This window comes from Sturnira hondurensis, unplaced genomic scaffold, assembly GCF_014824575.4.
Source record: "Sturnira hondurensis isolate 20B ecotype Veracruz unplaced genomic scaffold, ASM1482457v3 Scaffold0005329, whole genome shotgun sequence".
Lineage (NCBI taxonomy): Eukaryota > Metazoa > Chordata > Mammalia > Chiroptera > Phyllostomidae > Sturnira > Sturnira hondurensis.
Genome location: NW_028077960.1, coordinates 11,512,818 through 11,521,544, shown reverse-complemented (window position 1 = coordinate 11,521,544; position 8,727 = coordinate 11,512,818). Strand labels below are relative to the sequence as shown.

The window sequence follows — 8,727 nt, the reverse complement described above, 5'->3', positions numbered from 1 at the left end:
TATTAGGGTTTAGTTTGTCCATTTTTCAGGTCGAGGGATAAAACCTGGGCAATTGTTGGGAAACCTGAGATTTGTCCAAAAAGAATAACAATATTTTTCTCTGGGGGTAGAGGAAGAACGCGACGCTGGCTGTGATTAAGATAGGGGCGTCAAAGAACCAAAACAACCTGTCAGCACGGGAAGTCCTCACAGATGGAAAACAGCGCAGAAGCAGCCGCCCCGCCTTTAGTGCCCCGGGACGGGGCGTAGTCTTCTCCCTCCCTCGTAGTGTGCGGCAGGCGCGCGGCGCAGCCACGTGACTACGTGGCCGCCTGGAATACCGACGCATGCGCGCCGCGCGTTCTCTTCCGAGGAGGCGGCTGAGGCGCTGGTGGCGGTGTTGCGAGGGCTGTGAGGACTGAGACCGTAGAAGTGCTATCTTCGGCTCTGTTAGCCCCGACTGCGGCTTATGGCATACCGTCGCATCCACCGTCAGGTCAGTTGGGGTGAGCGCGTTGGAAATGGCTGGAGGGGGTGCCTCGCTGGGCACGGAAGACTTGCCTGGTTTCAGGCCGCACTGGGGCCGGGTCCTCAATCTCCCGCCGGGGTTGCGGCCTGGCCGGCCCTGCCCTCCGCGCCCAGCTGCCCGTTCCTTTCCCCTTCCCACCTGTTGGTGGAGCAGTGCGAGGTTTCTTTCCTTGGGCAAACGTTTCTCTGAGAGGCGGGGGAATGTGGGCCTCCACCTTGGTTTAGGAAGCGATTTGGGGGTAAGTCTGAAGCCCTTGCTCCCTCAGTAGCTGGAAACAGTGTGGCTGGGACGACTGGAAGTGGAAGGAGCTGACTACTAGCCGACAGAACCTTGTGAAATATAATACAAATTCTTGTTAATAAAGCTTAATTTGGGCGTCTTGTAAGACGCATTCCGCATTCTGACCACATAAGCCGGATTTTTGGGACCCTGAGGCAGAGCCCTCCAGAGGTAAGCCAAAGCTTTTGCCAGGGTAGGATAGAAGCAGGGAAATCTAGACATTGAAGACCTTTTGAAGAAATCTGTTAAAGAATTATGTCTACTTTAAGTTAATAAGTGGTACTGCTCTTAATGTATGATTGATGATGATACTAGAATACTGCATTATTTTATGCCATTGGATTGTTACTTTAAGGTGTTTTGGCGACTGATCCAGTTTGTTCAGAAATACGTTAAACTTTTTTACAGCTGGAAAGGCTGAAGCTTAAAGCAAGTTTCGTACATGGAGATGTGAAGCTTAGGTTGGAACTTAAGTGTTTTGGGTTCTGTAGGAGACTAAGTGGCTTGAAAAAAAACAAACAGCTACTGTTAGGTATTCCCCCACCCCCACCCCCCACGTACACACACTTAGAACCTCATTCTAGGGTTGCAAAAGTTGGAACTTTCCACTCTACAGCCTTTGGTAGGGAAAAGGTGAATGAAAGGAATTTTACTGAAGAGGACTAGTTCTTAGATTGTGAACTCTAGAATAATTAGGGTTGGCCAAAGTTGGCTAATTATTAGTAGATGGCATGAGATATTTGAACATTGAAAGGCGTAAATTTTTAGTGTCACAGTATTTGGTAGTATTTTTACTTATTTGAAGAAGAAAAATAATTTTGTAAATCAAATGATAAAATTTGTGTTTGTGTGTTTCAAGCGAAAGAACAGAACCATGGTGTTAGCAATCATAAAGCATAGGATTTTTGTTTTAAATACCCAAAGGAGCGGGCCTGCGAACCAGACGATCGCGGTTCGATTCCCAGTCAGGGCACATGCCTGGGTTGCAGGCAGGTTCCTTGCAGGCTAAGTACCAGCAGGGGATGCACAAAAGGCAACCATACATTGATGTTTCTCTCCCTCTCTCTTTCCCCTCTAAAAATAAATAAATAAATAAAATCTTTAATAAATAAATAAATAAATAAATACCCAAAGGAAAAAGTAGTAGTTGCAACCAAATGTTTTTTTTTCTAAAAAAATTCTGATGAATCCAAGTTTTTGTAAGTGTGTATGTATATTTTATTCTTGTTTCTTGAACATAATAAGTGTTTAATAGGTAGAAACTTTTAAAAGGTCAATCTGTGACCATTCTACTTAGTTTCTGAATACGGTTGCTAAAACTGTTTTTTATGAGAGTCTTTTTTTTTTTTAACAGCCTGAGTCTTATCTGTGGAGAAGGCACAGAGTAACTTGTAGGTTGCAAAGTTTGTTGATTTGTATTGCTCAAACTCCTGACTTTCAGTCCTTAGTGATGTCTTCAGATTTTTATGTGTTGCTCTGATAATGAGGATGATCACTTAACTCTATGGGCGTAGAGTTAATATAGTGTTAAAAAAGAAAGTATGAGACCCATTTTTAATTATGTATGGGTGTATTCATCCTCCAAATTTTACTATGGCAGGTTGAATTGTTAGTCACAAGTTTAAGTATGTCGCCTAGGCCAGGTGGCTCGATTGGAGTGTCATTCCTGTACACCAAAATGGTCTCTGGCCGGTGTGGCTCAGTGGATTGAGTGCTGCCCTGTGAACCAAAGGGTTGCTGGTTTAATTCCCTGTCAGGCCAGGTACCCAGTCAGGGGCATGAGAGGCAACCACACATTGATGTTTCTCTCGCTTTCTCCCCTCCTCTCTCTCTAAAAATAAATAAAGAATTTTTTAAAGGTCTCTTTAAAAAAATCAATAAACATGTCCTCTGGTGAGGATTAAAAAAAAGTTTAATTTATAGCATAACTAAACTAAAAGTTAAAGGCATGCTATAGAACTGCATTTTTTCCTGTACTGCATATTTATTTTATTACAGTCCCTTTTGTGCTTGTAGATTTTATGCCTCTCATGATTTTATAAGAAAGTACAATATAGTAAAAAGGCATTGGTGGTTTTGGTGAGTTGGGTAAAGTAGGAAACTTTCATTAGTCTCAGAGTAGAGCATGAGTCAAGGCTCAGGCTGAAGAATGTTTTGGGTTCTGTAAATGCCAGTGAGGAGGAATACTGCAGGATTAATACATTTGAAGAGTTAAGTTGGGACCAATTATAGCACTCACTTTTTCAACAAATTCTTTCATATACTGTTATACACTAGACACCACTTTAGGTTCTGGGGACACCGTAGTGAACAAAACCAAGGCCCCTGTTCTCACTAAGTGTAATATTCTATTAATATAAATTTATTGTAGTAATAGTATAGCAGTGAGTTTCAATTTTTTTTTTACTGCAACTCATAATGCAGGATGGGGCAAAAGTAAGTTTCAGTTCATATGGAAAATAATACCATGATTAATAAATAATATAATCATAGACTCTGTTTTGTGTACTTACAAATGTAAACCTAATTTTTTCCCCACCCTGTGTTATATGCATGTAACATTGCAACCCAATAACAGTAGTTGAATTCTCTGTATATTTCAACAATATGCCCATAAATGTGTATGCACTATGGTGTATTTTTTTCTATTCTGTGTGTTTTCATTTAAAAAAGGTGGGCAGGGGAAGTTGGTTTGAAGCAGTCTGAAGTTTGAAAAAGATTCAGGAGGAGGAGAGATGATAATTTCTCAAATTGTAACAAGAGCAGTGTGAATGAAGAGAAGAGGATAATCTTTATAGCAAGGTGTGTGTGATTATTTCGCAGATGAAGCATAGAGAGGTTATGTAACTTGCCCAAAGTTCCCTAATGAGTAACTGGGCCAGATCCTTAATTCAGTTCTATAGGACTCTAAAACCCAAGCACTTTATTATGTCACTTCTCTCTCTTTTTTTTTTAAGATTTTATTTATTTATCTTTAAAGGGGAAGAGGAGGAGAGAAATATCAATGTATGGTTGCTTCTCGTGAGTCCCCTGCTGGGAACTGGCCTGCAACCCAGGCATGTGCCCTGACTGGGAATCAAACCTCGATTGTGTGGTTCCCACGCCCGTGCTCAATCCACTGAGCTACACCAGCCAGGGTGTCACTTCTCTCTTGGTTGTGAAGTATTATGCTAGGTTTTAGTCTGATAGTGGTGGGGTGGTGACTAAGGACTCTGATGCTATTTGTTTGTTATTTAATGAATTGAATGGGTTCTAGGTCTCCAGGTATACTATATTCCTGGTATTGACAGGTCTGGTCCTTACTGTCAAGAAACTTGCATTCTAGCAGGGAAGAGAGACATGGAACAGATATCACAAATGTGATGTGTGCTATGGGGAAAAAGACTGATTGTTGTGGCAGCATCCTTGGGAGAACCTAACTAATTAGAGGGGTATGGGAAGACTTTTCAGAAAGTGATGTTTTAACTTTGTCCAGAAGAATGAGTAGGCTTCAATTATGTTGGAGGTTCTGAGTGGGTATCTTGGTGGGATAGAGGTGGATACACAAAACTGCATACACAAAGACTGTGAAGCTGAAGGGAGCTGAATTGGAAAACAAAACAAAACCTCAACAGAAATAGAATATCTGGGTTGTAGAATTTATTAGAATAGGCAAGAGTTTTTGTGTTAGAGAAGATAGGGTTGGATCCTTACTCTGTCTCTTACTACTCATGTAACCTTGGACAAGTTACTTAATCAATTTTGTTTTCTCCATTCTTAAGAATGGGAAAGTGGACGTTAACAAAATACTTGTTCACCAAACAGTGTCTCTTACTATTGTCACTAATAGCTAATTGAAGTCATAGTAGTACATGAAGACATGCTTTCTTTCATTCATTCTTTTAAAAATAATGAGTGTCTTCAGTGCACCAGGCAGTTCACTACAGTTTACATACAGTAGTTGAATTGCATGTGTATGTTAGACGATTTATCATTTCTAACAGGGAGAAGAGGATCAGGGATGTCCAACCTGTATCCCATGGGCCACATGCAGCCCAGGATGTCTATGAATATGGCCCAACACTAAATTGTAAATTTACTTAAAATATTATGAGTTTTTTATGTGATTACATGTTGCAGTATATTTAATGTGTGGCCCGAGACAACTCTTATTGCAGTGTGCCCTAGAGATGCCAAAAGGTTGGACACCCTTGAAGCAGTCTGTCATTTGAAAAATACTGGTCTAGTGGGGAGATATGATTACTTATAGGAAGAGTAGTGTGAATAAAAAGAACAAGCTCGTTAGTTCTTATGTCAGGGTATACTAAGTAAGTAAATTGTTTACTATGTAAGACTAGTAAGCTCTATGGGTAAAAGCAAAAAGTAGAGGAAGGTAAAGGGGATCAGGCATACTGGGGATGGGAGCAAGTTATAACTTTAAATAGTATAGTCTAAGTAGATCTTACCAAGAGGGTGACATTTCAGCAAAGGAGGAGGTATGGAACGTAGTCACCTGGATATTTGGAAGATCACTCTGGGTGGAGGAAACAGCCAGTACCAAGGCTCTAAAGCTGGATAGTGTGTTCTGTCTAGAGACAGCAAGATGTCAGTGTGGCTGGGGCTGAGTGAGAAAGGGTAAGAGTAGTAGAAGATGAAGTCAAAGAAGTAAATAGTGGAGGGGGGAGCAATGGGCCATTGTTAGGACATTGACTTTTTCTCTGAGAAGGAGCAGTGGAATTACATTGTCTGATTTATGTTTGAAGAAGAACACTATCTTATGTGTTGAGAACAGCCTGGAGACAGGTAAGAAGGGGTGGAGTAGATCAAAAGAGAATAATCAGGAAGCCTATGATAGGTTACAGAGGACTGTATTAGCATTCTAGGTGAGAGATCAGTAGCTTGAACAAGGGTTGTAGGTGGGATTCTGAGTATATTTGAAAGATTCCATAACAGATTGGTTGGTTGCGTATGAGAGGAAGAGAAGAGTCAAGAATGACTCCAAATTTTTTATTTGAGTGACTGGAAGGGGAGTGCATTTCTATCAGCAGAAATGTGAAAGGCTGTGGATAGAGCAGGTTTTGGTGGGGAGGTCAATGCACGTAAGGACATTATATAATTTGAGTGATTGTATATGTGCAGATGAGGTGAAGTAGCAGTTGGGTATAAGAATCTGGGGTTTGGAAAAGAGGTCTAGGCAGGAGATGGAGATTAGGGAGTTATTATTAATTAGTATTTAAAATCATGTGAGATTGGGAGTTAATGGAGATACGATACATAATGACCAAGGTCTAAGTCCTGGGGCACTCGTAACATTAAAGATCATGCAGGAGAAGAGTACCCAGAGTCTCAGGAGACTATCACTTAAGAGGAGTGATAGTGAGTTAGGAAGGAGTAGCACTAAAAGATGCTATGATCCAATAGCTAAGTGAAGAAAATATATCAGCTCTGGCAGTGTGGCTCAGTGGATTGAATGCTGGCCTGTGAACCAAGAGGTCACTTGTTCATTTCCCAGTCAGGGCACATGCCTGGGTTGTGGGCCAAGTCCTCTCCCTGGTTCAGGGCATGTGACAGGCAGCTGATAGATAACACCTCTCACATGTCAATGTTTCCCTCCCTCCCATTCTCCCTCTTTTCCCCTCTCTCTAGAAATAAATAATTAATGAAAATCTTAAAATATATATATCAAAGAAGAAGACATTTTCTGCCCAAGGAGTGTGTTGTTGAGAAAATGAGATAGCTGAGGACAAAAATCTTTGGTGCTACCAAAAATTTCAGGACTGGTTGAAAATCTGGTATAGTTTAGACCCTAGACTTTCCTTCTCCATTTAGTATAACCAGCAAAAACCTGGGTGTTCCTTATTTGAAGAGGGTGGCGCCATGAAAGTTTGGCACATCTGATGGGAGATTGAACGTTGGTGAAGAGTCTTAATGAAAATGGGAAATTGAGTGAAAAGTTTATTTATCGAATGGTGAGATCTCTAACTCCCTTTTTTGCTCCCAGAATGCTTGTTGCCTTCCTTAATGTATTTTTAAATTGATATATTCTCTTTGGGAAAACAACCCAAGGGGAATGATGTAAAGCACTAACATTTACTGAGTTCTCCCCACCTTCCAACAGAATGTCATCCTGCACTGACCCCCACAGTTGCCAAACTTTATCTAGTTTCTGATTTGTTTTATGATGCCTAATACTTCCTCAATACAAGTTTGAAAATCACTGTACTTGAGAGACCCAAACAAATAGTCAAAAGGCGCTCAGAAGAGACAGTGCTGAGAACAGAAGAAAATTTAAAGTAAATTATAGAGACATAACGGGAGATATTGTACCAGTGAAGCAGGAATAAGAGAATATAAAATGGATTATTCAGAGAAATTAAAAATAAAATTTTGAGCCCTGACTGGTATGGTTCAACAGGTTGAGCATTGTTCTGCAAAGCAGAAGGTGCCAGTTCAATTCCTTGTCAGGGCGCAACATGCCTGGGTTGCAGTGCTCCGTCCTTGGTTTGGGGTGCATATGAGAGGCAGCCAATTGATGTTTCTTTCATATGGATGTTTCTGCCCCTCTCTTTCTCCCTTCCCCTCTTTCCAAAAAAAAGGAATAAATAAACTTTTAAAACAAATTGTAAATTGGTTTCATATATTAAAAATCCAGTAAGAGGGATATGTCAGAATAGAATGAATCAAAAATGTGGGAAAATATAAGAAAAGTATATGATCAATATAGGAGATCTAACACTTGACTGTTGTGAATTTGATCGACAGAGAACAGACAACCACGGAGAGAAAATTAGCAAATAAATATAAAACCTAAGAATTGAATGATGTAGATGTCTAGATTAAAATAGGCCCATAAAATGAACGATAGAGACTCATCTTAAGGCACATCATTGTAGAATTTCAGAACATAATGAAGAAAGAAACAAAGCTGCTATGGGAAAAAAATACAGGTCAAATGTAGAAGTGAGAAATAAAAATGGCATCAGCTTTTCTCAACAGCAACACTAGATACTAGAAAACAGTAAATAGATTCTTTCAAAACTCTTAAGAAAGATTATCTTTCATTCTAGAATTTTATACTCAATCTATCATTCAATTATGAGTATTTTGGAATTGGAAAATTTTAATTTTTCATCCCCACATACTCTTTTTTCAGAAAGCTTTAGAAATGATTCTGTAAAATAGTAAATTCAGGAAGTAAATATTTTGGCTGTTATAAATAACGTTTATCCCAGGAGATAAGTGAAGGAAATTTTTTGGATCAAAACGAACAGACAAATCTAGACAAATCAGTCTGAATCCTGGAGAACGTTTGATGGTTTTAGAAAGGATGTCTCCAGAAGAGAACATGGAATTGATGAGTATGAGAGCCAGTTGTTTTTGAGGGCATTCTATAAGAGCTCTCCAGGGCTGTGGGGTCAATTTTCAGACACAGCCAAACATGAAAATTAATGAGGAAAGACTTAAAGAGGTAGTAGTAAGGAAATGTAATTATAGTATGAGTTAATGAGAAAAGTTATCTAGGCATATAAAAGTTTATATAGGCATACTAATGTAAGTCAGAATATTGATTTAACTCCAAAGTGGTAGAATTATATTGGGAGCACAGGAAGGGAAATTGTGCACATATATTTGGTATAACAGTTAAATCCAAATCTCTGATAGAATTATATTAGGAGCACAGAAAGGGAAATTGTGCACATATATTTGGTATAACAGTTAAATCCAAATCTCTGATAGAAGGGCAGCAAAAAATGTCTAAAATTGGAAGGAAAAAAAACCAACAACCAAGAAATAATATACCTCCAGATCAACTCTGTGTTGACTACCAGGTTTTTTGAAGTCTTTTTTTCCCTTCCTTTTAAAACTTTTCTAATAGATATAAAATGCATTGTGAAGTTCATCTTGTTTTCCTCGCTAATTTTAAAGTGTATCATCATAAGTTTGGATAGCACTTTCTAAAA

The 8,727-nt window shown here is 39.4% G+C and overlaps 1 protein-coding gene across 2 annotated transcripts in view; it reads left to right on the top strand.

Moving 5' to 3' along the window:
• Window positions 1-338: 338 nt before the first annotated feature.
• Window positions 339-8,727, top strand: part of PRPF39 (pre-mRNA processing factor 39) — a 54,333-nt gene continuing 45,944 nt past the window's right edge. For both annotated transcript variants that reach the window (XM_037047205.1, XM_037047204.1), the window contains exon 1: window positions 339-475. The gene's annotated coding sequence lies outside the window, so the exon portion shown is untranslated. The remainder of the gene's footprint in view (window positions 476-8,727) is intronic.